This window comes from Drosophila simulans, chromosome 3L (genome assembly GCF_016746395.2).
Source record: "Drosophila simulans strain w501 chromosome 3L, Prin_Dsim_3.1, whole genome shotgun sequence".
Taxonomy (NCBI): Eukaryota; Metazoa; Arthropoda; class Insecta; order Diptera; family Drosophilidae; genus Drosophila; species Drosophila simulans.
Window position 1 is genome coordinate 6,695,043 of NC_052522.2, and position 10,583 is coordinate 6,705,625.

At 41.7% G+C, this 10,583-nt stretch overlaps 1 long non-coding RNA gene across 1 annotated transcript; it reads right to left on the reverse strand.

Annotated features, from left to right (window-relative positions):
• Positions 1 to 710: 710 nt before the first annotated feature.
• Positions 711 to 2,549, reverse strand: LOC120284772. The gene is made up of 3 exons (XR_005544007.2): positions 2,439 to 2,549; positions 1,975 to 2,171; positions 711 to 1,732 (listed from the first exon to the last, which is right to left on the reverse strand). It is a non-coding gene; the product is annotated as an uncharacterized LOC120284772 (long non-coding RNA).
• Between the last annotated feature and the right edge of the window lie 8,034 nt (positions 2,550 to 10,583).

Sequence of the window (10,583 nt, forward strand, 5' to 3'; positions counted from 1 at the left end):
ACTCCTTTTTTTTCGTTTCTTGAGGAATTTCGTTTTTCATTTTAGAAACAATAAGGAGGCAGACGACAACTTCAGCCTTTGGCCACGCCACATAAAGGGCTCTTTTTTTCGGGTTCGTGGAAGTCTCGTGTTTAGCACACGCGTAAATTTTAGTAGCCCCCTGGAAGGCCCCCTTTAAGCTCCCCCCAATTTTGCCAACTTCGGTGGAAGGTTCTGCGGCGGCATCCACTTTGAGCCGCGTCCGCCATTCGCAACGCATGCGCACAAAACGGTACCGCTAGCGGGTATGATATAGGGATATATGTTCAGGTTTGGGGCGAGTTGGGGGCAGGTCTTCTGGCTTTTTGTCGCCGCATTTCATTGTTGCATCTTGGCTTGTTTCCTCTCTGGTTTTGTTTTTTGTTTTTTAGTTTTACTTTTTTTTTGGGCTGGCTTGTCGCTGTGTGCACGTTTAAGAATGAATCTTCGTCGGAAATGATGATAAAATACTTGAAGACACATCCCAGCTTGGTCTTCAAGGTCAAAAAGAGTTTAGTTACTGTCTGCGATTCAGTTTCGTTTAGTTTGTCCCCTGTTTGTTTTTTTCTTTTTTTGCCAGGTTTATAAACACGTCAGTATGTCAAATTGCGACTGAGTTACGTTTAACTAGCAGAAGAAGTTTCGCTAAGGCAATAAAGGTATAACTTTGTGCTCTTAATTCCAGATCAGCATTGAAAATGTGAAAAGCAAAAGCATCTGCATTCTTTGGGTATGATTTATTGTGTTAATCTTTCAATTCGTTCTACCAACTTCTTTGACTTTACCTTTCACCGTTTCGATAGTTAATTAATAAAGCTAAAATATATAATCTTTCAAATTGATATGTTGTAGGGCATTCAAAGGCTTCGATGTCCGTCAAGAATGTGGTTCTCTCCTGCACTTTTCGGTAGTTCCAATCAAAGTGCCAAACTACCTTCTTGACTTGACTCCTTTTCCGTTCCTCTTTTCTACCAAATATACAATCCAAAAACCCAACAAAAATAAACGCAGCACCGCACTCAAAGCCAGGTTATTTCCATTGTTTGCTCTTTTGGCCCTTTTCTTTGGCTGTGTGTGTGTGTTGTTGTTTGGATTTGTTGTATTTGCTTATGAAGTGCGCACAACTTGACTAAAAAGGGGCAAACAATTGCATTGATCTGGTCAACCCGCGGGCTCTCCAGCATTTTGGGCATAAAGTATGAGTAAAGTATTTTGTTGGTTCTCCAGAGGCTGCTGACTTTGCTTCTGGGCCGGTATATGGGATCTCTTTGGGCTGTGTGCATTGTTTTGGGTCATGTCTTCTGGTCTTCGGGCCATCGTTTGCATTGGCGTTGGCGTCGTTGTTGGCAACGGTAGCATCCTCCTCATCTTTTGGCCCAATCCCAGTACCAATTCCGTACCAAAAAAAAAATAATCCCCATCCTCAGCCTCATCCTGTGCCCCCACACTTTTTTGTTTTTGGGTTTTTGGTTTTTGTTCTTGATCGTGTCGAACGGCGAGCGCCCCTTTTAACAGCGCATAACAGCGAAATCATGACTTGCCATTTACATTGTTCGCTCGTTTTGGACTTTATTGTTTTTGACGGCCCAGAAGAAGAAGGCCAGGCTCTCCTGCTCTCCAGTCTTCGGTCTCCGGTCTCCCAGATCCAGCGTCTCCGTTCTCGTTGGCCAGGCTATGTTTGCGGATTCGGTTGCTGCTGTGGCTACTGCTCTGCCTCTCAATTCAAACGAAAAATAATGAAAAATTATTCAATAAAAATTATTTCGAGGGAACGAGCAGGATAGTGAGGTTGAAAGGGTGCAGGTGCACTGAGGCAAAAAGCTGTATAATAAAACATACATTCACACAAATAAATATCTGGAAAATATATTGATCTTGCAAATTCGATCCCAATTATTTTGGGAAAAGGTACGCTGTATATAAACAATATATATATATTTTTTTAACACCTCTTACTTCTTTTTGCTAAACACTGTGCGTTGCCAAGGTCTAGACATATTTTTCGCGTGTGACTTCGTGCGTTTCCATGGTCCGAGGCAACTTCCGTTGCCAGTAGCTGGATAATCTCAATGCCCCCAACTGATCGCGATCGCGATCGTGAGTTAAGTGATCGCGCTATAATTTTCCTTTTGGCCCTGGATCGCAATGGAGCCCTGGATGGAGGTTCATGAAAATGATTGTTAAACGATTTTGTGATTTGTTGTTGGCTACTGTGCGCTAGCTTTGACCGGCTCTATTATTATTAGCCCTGGATCAGATCAGATCGGATGGGATGGGATGCGATGGTATGGGATGGTATGGAATGGTTTAGTTTGGATCGAAGGGTGGTGGGATCTCGGATTGGGGACTAAACGAGCACCAAGTGGCTGGCAATGCCAAAAGATCTGTCGGACGCACGACTCGCTTAAGTGCAGACTGACCCAGTTTGTGATTTTTCCCGAGCTCCCTTGATCTCTGACTATGAGTATGACTATGGGTATGCCTGTGACTATGACTATGACTGGCGACTTGATAAAGTGCAATGTGTCTCAGATTTGTGCGCTTTGCACGGCAAATGACAAATAGCAGCAGCAGATGCAACAACTGCTGCAACAACATGGGCAACAATTGACACAACAATGAGACTCGGAATCAAACCGGCAACGGATGCGCCCAATGAGCAAACAAAGCTCAGCGGGAAATTGCCTGAAAAGCCTAGGAAAACTTATAGAGAATAATGGGTGGCGGCAGGGAGGGTGGTGGTGAATTGGCGATTTATGCGATTGCCGCTCGCCAAGTGGCATAGTGGCTGCCACTTGAGGAAACACGCGAGCCAAATTAGCGTGCCGCTGCTAGATACTTTATGTATCTTGCGGATACACTTGCACTGATTCGCCTTTCTTTCGTTCATTTTTGGTGTTCCCTCTGATTAAATGGCACTTCCCCTTGGCACGGGTCACACATAGAAGAAGCACTGAGTCGCAACTCTTTCTTCCTCCAACTTCGGACAATCAGTTTCAATTAAGAGCAAACAAAAGAAAACAGTCCAACATCGAAGATGTCTCGACCTGAAAGTGAATCATGAGAAAATTTGTTTCTTGGAAATCATAGATGAATTTTGGGAAGTTCAAGAAACCTGTTCCACTTCTAGAATACCCCCACTTAATGACTATGAAGATTTAAGGTAAATTCAAGATCTTGAGAGCTTGATATGGGCTACACAGGGAGAAAGAGCTTAGAAGTAGTTAAAGGGTTTGTTTTAAAATATACGTTTAATAAATTATTTACAATTTTTGTTTAATAAAAGTTGTTTATTTCTTATGTCAGTCTTTCAAAATAAATATTTTATATGGACGAGTCTTGCTGCAAAGATAGTTTTAAAAGTAACGTATATCTCTAGATCCCAATTAAATTTTTTTACCATTTAATAGATTGATCTATTTTTGTGCCATATTTTTCAATTATCAATTCTTACAGCTTGATGTGTGATCTCTGATTAATTCAAGGTTAAAGAATTCTCCATCCGTAGCCGTAACTTTTCCTATATTATCAACTCATTTGTCACACTCGCCAATCGACTGACTGACTGACTGACTGATTGGCTGAATGAGCGACCGATGTCTCAGCTACTGCGAAAGTGAACCCATGCCCATTTGCCCAAGTAAACCGCATAATTGACACATTAGCTCGTTTGTGGCTTCGGTCTTCGGTCATGCCCGCTTAATTGGCACTGAGTTTCAGTTTGAGTCTGAGTCAGAGCCTCATCTTGGGCATTTTCTTCACGGCCGGGTAATGCGTTTAAGAGGCGTGATCTTGTCTTTTGCACGCCCTCCTGCTGAGACTCCTCGTCCTGTCCTGTGTCCTTCCCTGCTATCCCATTCCAGGCGACTTGGCTGATTGATCATTGTGAGTGGTCTCCTACCTAGAGGAGTCGCTTTGAGTTGTCCGAGTGCTAATGTTAATTCACGGTGTTTTGGTAGCTAAACTGTCGGGACTTTGTCTTGCGACAACGAAAAGTGCTGAGCCAGAAAATTGGCCAATCTCATGCTGCGAAAGAAGCTGCCGTAAGAGGTAAACATATTGTGGCCAGATCGGCTAATTGCTAATCTGGGTCTTGAGAGGATTAATAGAGGGCCTAGCTTAGTTGCACAAAGGGTTTTATGGGAATTTTCGATGGGTTATATAATTATTAGCTCTTTGTTTTGCTATCTTAAATTCAGCATAAATTTGGAATTCTTGACATAGCTCTAAGATGTTTGCAATATTTTCATTGAATTCTTTTAATAAACTTTTTACGCATAAACTTAGTTTTATGAAAATATACTGTCTTCTAAATCCCCAAAAACGGTAGCAATCTGAGCCTGTTATTTGCCTTCGAATCATTCTTTTTATCTTTCGCCATGCGATACCGAAATTATATTTTATTTTATTTATTTTGGCTACCTGTCTGAATGTCCGGCCATTTCCATCGCTGTCTGTTGCAACTGTTGATTTTATTTCATGCCGTTTATGCAAATGAAGTTCAAAAGGATAAGGCCAAAAACAGCAGCAGTGCCAGTTGCCAGCATCCGACTACCAAAACCGAACATTTGGACATAAAAATTATTTCTGAATGAAATTCGTATGTCCCGAAATTCGAATCGATGTCTGGCTGCAAGTCCGACGTGTCCCTTTTGCTGGCTGCCAGTTCAAATGCAAATGGCATGCCGCACACAAAAAAAAATCAAGACCGGTAGCCGACAAAAAAATTGTTGTGATATCGAATTAATTAAAAAGGAGTCGAGCTGAGCCGGGCTAAAGGGAATTCCATTCGATTCGATACGATACGATACCATTCGATTCGCTGCGAGAACAGAGTCTGGCGCCAAATGTAAATGAGGCAGCAGTTTCGGAAATTAGACCTGGGCGAGGATGTTGGCCAGCACCTTGTGAGGCCTTGTTCAATTTGGCGCTGATTTGGCGGTCGTGTTTGGGCCTTTTCAGCGTTTTTTTCTTAACTTTTTGGTGGAAGCTGAGTGCGCATGCGTGTTGTCGTTGTTACCAGCCTCTTCGTCGGGGCGACGTGCAACAAGTTAATTAAGCCGCATTTGCATGATATTGTCAATGGAGGCAGTAGCGAATGCTATAGCAGATCCGAACCGATCCCCTGACAACCCACACTTCCTGTGGAGGCACAAAAACCACAAAGAAAAAAATACGTGTCGCAGGCGGCGTCTAGAGCTCGGAAATTACCCCAACTCCTGCCGCCACTGCCCCTTCTACCACTCGGTTATCCTGGGCCAAAAACTAGCAACGATCGATCACATGCTGCGAGCTGCGGTAATCCGCACTTCCACGCCTTAGTCGCATTTTCATTTTCATTTTCATGCGCGCCCCTTTTGTCCAGACCCAAAATACAGGACACAGACAGGCAGTTTATTTTATGATTGATTGCAAATAAAAATCGCAAATATGAGACACTCGCACACTCACACATGAGGATGGTGTGTTTACTTTTTGGTTTTCTTTTTTTTTTTTATATTTCCCCGATGGCATACATATAGTTGGGCAGAACCCATGTGGTTGGGTTCGTGTGTGGGTTCTGGTGGTTCGGTGGTGGTGGTTTCATGCCCAGATTGGACATATGTCGTTGACGTGACTGCTACTGTAAGCGAGAACGATTTGCGCTAAGTAGCCGGGGCGTTACTTTCCTATTTTTCTGGCCATTCTTTCAATCTCTTTTTTCTTCTTTTTGGCAAGACTAATTATTGTCAGCGCATATGCTCAGATATATCGGGGATGTTCGAAGGTCGATATATCTCGGATGGAATGGGTGGTGTTGGAAGGGTTCGATGTTGTCAAACTTTCTCTTATTATACTAATCGTTTGTTTTGCTAACTACTCATTAGCTGAAAAGTAACTATAAATAAGTAAACATTTTTATTATATTATACTATCAATTTAAATGTGGTTTTAGTAGTATTTAAATCTTAAAACCCACTGAATCAACAGACATCGCCTGCGATGGGCTATAAATTAATATTTACAACCAATCCGTATAATTCATCCTGCCCCGAAGCAATATACATATCTATAATCACTCATCGTGCGTCTCAAGTTCCAGGCTGCACTTAGCGCTCATCCTTGATCATTGATTGACCGCATCACTTTGAGCCAAACCAGTAAGTTGGCCGCAATCGGCGGGCCATCACGGAAGCCAATTCAAATTGACTTTAATCAGCGGCTATTGTAAATGTGAAAAAAAAAACTGCAGGCCGTCCGCCAGGTTAAAAGTTGTTGACGATGAGCAATCGGCACCGCCGCAGCCACCTGAACCACCTGAACCACTCAACCACTTGGCCCGGCAGCGGCGCCTGTCAAAAAGTTGTCATTTGCCGTTTTCCTATCAAGAATTTATTTCTGGCATAGCATTGAAATTGTTTAGACAACAACGCAAGCACAAATACAACAAAAAATGAGAAAAAAATAACACAAAAAACTTTTATTTCATTTCAAAAGCTTCAAATGCGTTGCACATGCGCAGCGGGCACAGCAGCAACAACAAAGTTGAATTCGATCGCCGGGTGCAGAGAAATAAATTATTTTAGTTTTTAATCAGAACGGAATTTATTACAATAAAATATATATTTTATAATATATATTTTTTGGTTATTGAGATTTTTTTCTTAATATATTCTTGATTTTATGCACTGCAGCTTACAGTTGATAAAATATCCTTCTTCTGAAGAGTCTATAAATCACCCGAAATTTTTTACCGTGTGCTTTCAGCTGCTGTCGTCGCTGGCTCGTTTTCTGCCGCTCCATAGATAAAAAATACACCTGTCGCATTACAGCTAAATTTATGTCCACCGGTAGACCTTTACTTCGCTGCGGCTAGAAACGCGCCCCGCGCTGCGTTTGTATTTAGTATCTGTGTGTGAGACGATTGCACGCTTCGATCGGGGCGATCGGTGGATCGGTGGTTAGGTGGATCGCTGGATCGATGGTTAGGTGTATATAGAGGAGTATAGGTGGATCGGTGGCCGTTTCGATAGCCTGAGATGTTCGGTGGGGGTCCAAGTGTTGAGGCATTTCAGGTTTCCAGTCGGCCAGCTCGTTGCTGATGCGCTGCCGCTGGCCGCTGTCTGGGCCGCTTTGTTTTTTTCAGTTTTTTCTTCGTTTTTTGCGTCGTTTGGTTTTTTTTTTTTGGTTGGCTTTTTCGAAATAAATACATAAAATTCGATCGAAAGTTTTGTGCTTGACAACGACGGGTCCGGCATTTGATTTCGCACAGATAGTCGCTTGGAGCGAGTAGAAATGACGTCAAGGGAGAAACAACGCAGTCTTGTAGCCGAGAAACTTGGACAAATACTTTACGGTACTCGGACCGCCGAAACGAACCCAAAACTGCTAACTGTTCGGAGCCCAGCTATGTGATCTGCGATTAGCAAACAAGCTGCCGGAGAATCTTTCCCTCGATCATTCCTCTATCATCAACTACAAGATCCGAAACAAACACTGCACACTTTTGATCTAGCCAACTAAACCTAGCGCTTGGAAAAAGTTAGGGTGTCCATCTAAGCAAGGGTATATGAGTATAGTGCACAGTTATTATAAATATATATATAATATGATCAGATATACAAGGTTATATAAGTTTTCATTGGGCTTCAGAACTATACATCGTAAAATTGAAAGGAAATCTTCCTCATTTTGTATAACCGACCATCTTTTGTAAGACTTCCTGAATTGAGAATCATCCAAAAAATGTAAGACGTTAAGATATATTTAAAAAATTATATGTATGCATTGAATTAATTGCTTTCTGCAATTAAAAATCGAATATGTCAGATATTGAAAAATATATTGAATTGCAATGAATTGCCTTTGACTTCAATTAAAATATATTTGAAAAATATTCTTTGTTTCGATGATAAAATTCCGGTTTTGGTTTTTATATAAAATTTATTACACAATTATTTGTAAAATATTCAAAACTTGTATGTTCACTTTTTTCTTATTCAAATACTGCTTTCTTATATATTAAATATAAATTAAAAAAATTCAAGAGCATCAGCATATCACCTTAGCCCCAGTCACCTATTAGTTTTAGCTTAAGTCTTGTATTTACTTGGCCCATAGCTGGCGGCGTATTTGAGTCGACACTCGGGGAATTTTCAGTATGTGGTTGGTTTCTGTTTATTTTTTCTTCTAAGACAACGCATCGCTAGCAAAAGCTCATTTATCAAAACGTCGATTGATAGCCTAAGCTTAGCGCTTAATTTTTTTTATTTTTTGCACTCACTGTGGTGAATGGCCCATGGATGAATCATAGGTGAGTCAACTAATTGCAAATGCGACTCATTCGTAGTTACAACAAAATGTCAGCATCACCTGTCCCTGTCCCCAAATGAAACCAATATATGAAATCGAAATCAAAGGCCCAACTTCCCAAATGAACCAAATACATAATTAACCCAAGTCGGCAGCATCCCTTAGATGTTTACACGCTGCGATCGGGAAAAAGGTCATTGCTATCTGGGGCTGGTCTAAACGCTATTATTAAGGGTCACAAATCAATGAAGACTTTATCGAAGGGACGACCAAATGGGACAGAGAACCTCTAGCTGCGACAGCGACTCATTACAACAAATCTGGGATCTGGTGATTACAATAATAAAAAAAGCCGCGCTGGGAAGCTGTGACCCCAAAGAATAGGAAAACAAAATACATGCACACCGAAACTAAAATTTATTGACAATTTGGCTGGCGAACACAAATGGCCAGCGATACACAAAATAAAAGTGTCCAGCTGGGGAGAAAGGTCCCATGAAAGGTGGAAGAAAGTCGGCCAGCAAGTGCAGCCAACAGATTCGTTAGGCCAACACGACTGAGGTAAAAAGGGCAGACCATAAATTTCCACGGATCTCTTGGGGTCTCCACCAAATACAAAATAAGAACGGAAAAAAAACTGAAAACAAAATCTCCCATCCGCAGTCCAGGACTGCCGATCAAACGGATCGTTAGACGCCGCCGTCGCCACCGATATTTTCGAGTCGACATTTCGCCTTGGGTGCCAGACAGGGGCTTAGACCACTCACTGAAATTGAGGTCCAATAATTATGCAAATTTTTCAGTTTAACGCGGCCCAGGATTATCCAGCCTTCGATCGCATAGAAGCTGTGCCGGAACTAACCCGATTTGCATATTTCACCGGCACTCGAGCAACACGCGTCGTCGATTCGCCTGGGACAAGGACCTTCATAATTTAAATAATTGTCCCACTTGCCGGCTTCCTTTCTGTTTAGAGATTTTTTTCTTTGACGTTCGGACGCTCGGTATTTTGTACATATATATTTGTATATATATTTAAGTTCGTAACACGGCATTTGGCATAATTATGTAGGTCAAAAATTGTTTATTGACACGCAAGGCAGCCGAAAACAACAAAGAAATTTGCATAATTTTACGCTGCTGCAGCCGAACGCCCCACGGACCCCGCCCCTTTTGGCTGTCCAACAGCTGTTAATTATAGGACTGCTGGTGGGTGGAAAGGAAGGGGGATGGAGTGGGGAGTGGGGGTCAGTGAGGTGAGGTCAAGTAGCGGGCAAATTGTTCAAAGGGTTTTTGCTTCGCAGCAAGGGTTAGACTTTCCACATTTTTTTGCACCTGCTGTTCGGGAATTGAGACATAAAAAAGAAAATTGTTGTACAAAAATTCAGAATTTACGAAAAAAAATTGGAAATTATTATACGGGAAAATGTCAGCCTAACATGTTCGTCTCCTAATTTATGATTTTAATTAAGTTTGGAAATGATATTTCCCTGACCAAGCTGAGTTTTCCATGTTCAGGTTTTTTTTTATTCTGTCTTACTATTTTGCGCACAATTTGAATCGAATGCCCAGTGCTGGCGGAACGGGTCAAACTCGTTTCAAAAACTGAAACAGAATTTTCCATTTGCCATGTGCGGGGTCCAAGATTTAGCGGAGGAATGCCCAGGCAGTGGGAAAAAGTTGTACCGCGTGTAAATGAGATTAATTTATAAGTTGACTTGCCATGCTGACAGACAGACAGACGGAGGAAAAGCCAGACTCACCTGTCCCCAGGAAAATGCCCCGAAAGGATATCAGACTTCCGTTCTGGCATAGCCATAGGTAGCCCATGCATTGGATTGGTAGTCGGAAGAATCGTGATAAACATCTAAACCGTGGCGCATCCATATATCCTCATTCCCTCTTTTGTCGATTTCAAATCGGATTACACTTGGAACAAGTGTAGGGTAGGGTAACAGAGATAAGGAATGTAGTAGTCAGTGAAATTTGAAATATGTATTTTTAGTTTTATCATTTTCATTACACTACACATACTTTTTATTCGAAGAAACGCTTCTTGTTTAAAAGTCTTTTATATGATAGTCTTATATCTTATATAGAATATATTTTTTTAAGATTTTTGTTCGGTGTCCCAGTCCTCAGTGATAAACTTAAAACATAGAGAATAGAATGGCAATGTCAAAGTCCTGCCAACATAGAACAGCAGCCGTCTGTCAGATGTGCGTTGCGCTGTCTGCTTGTTGGTGTCATAAATCGTTATCGACCACGAACAT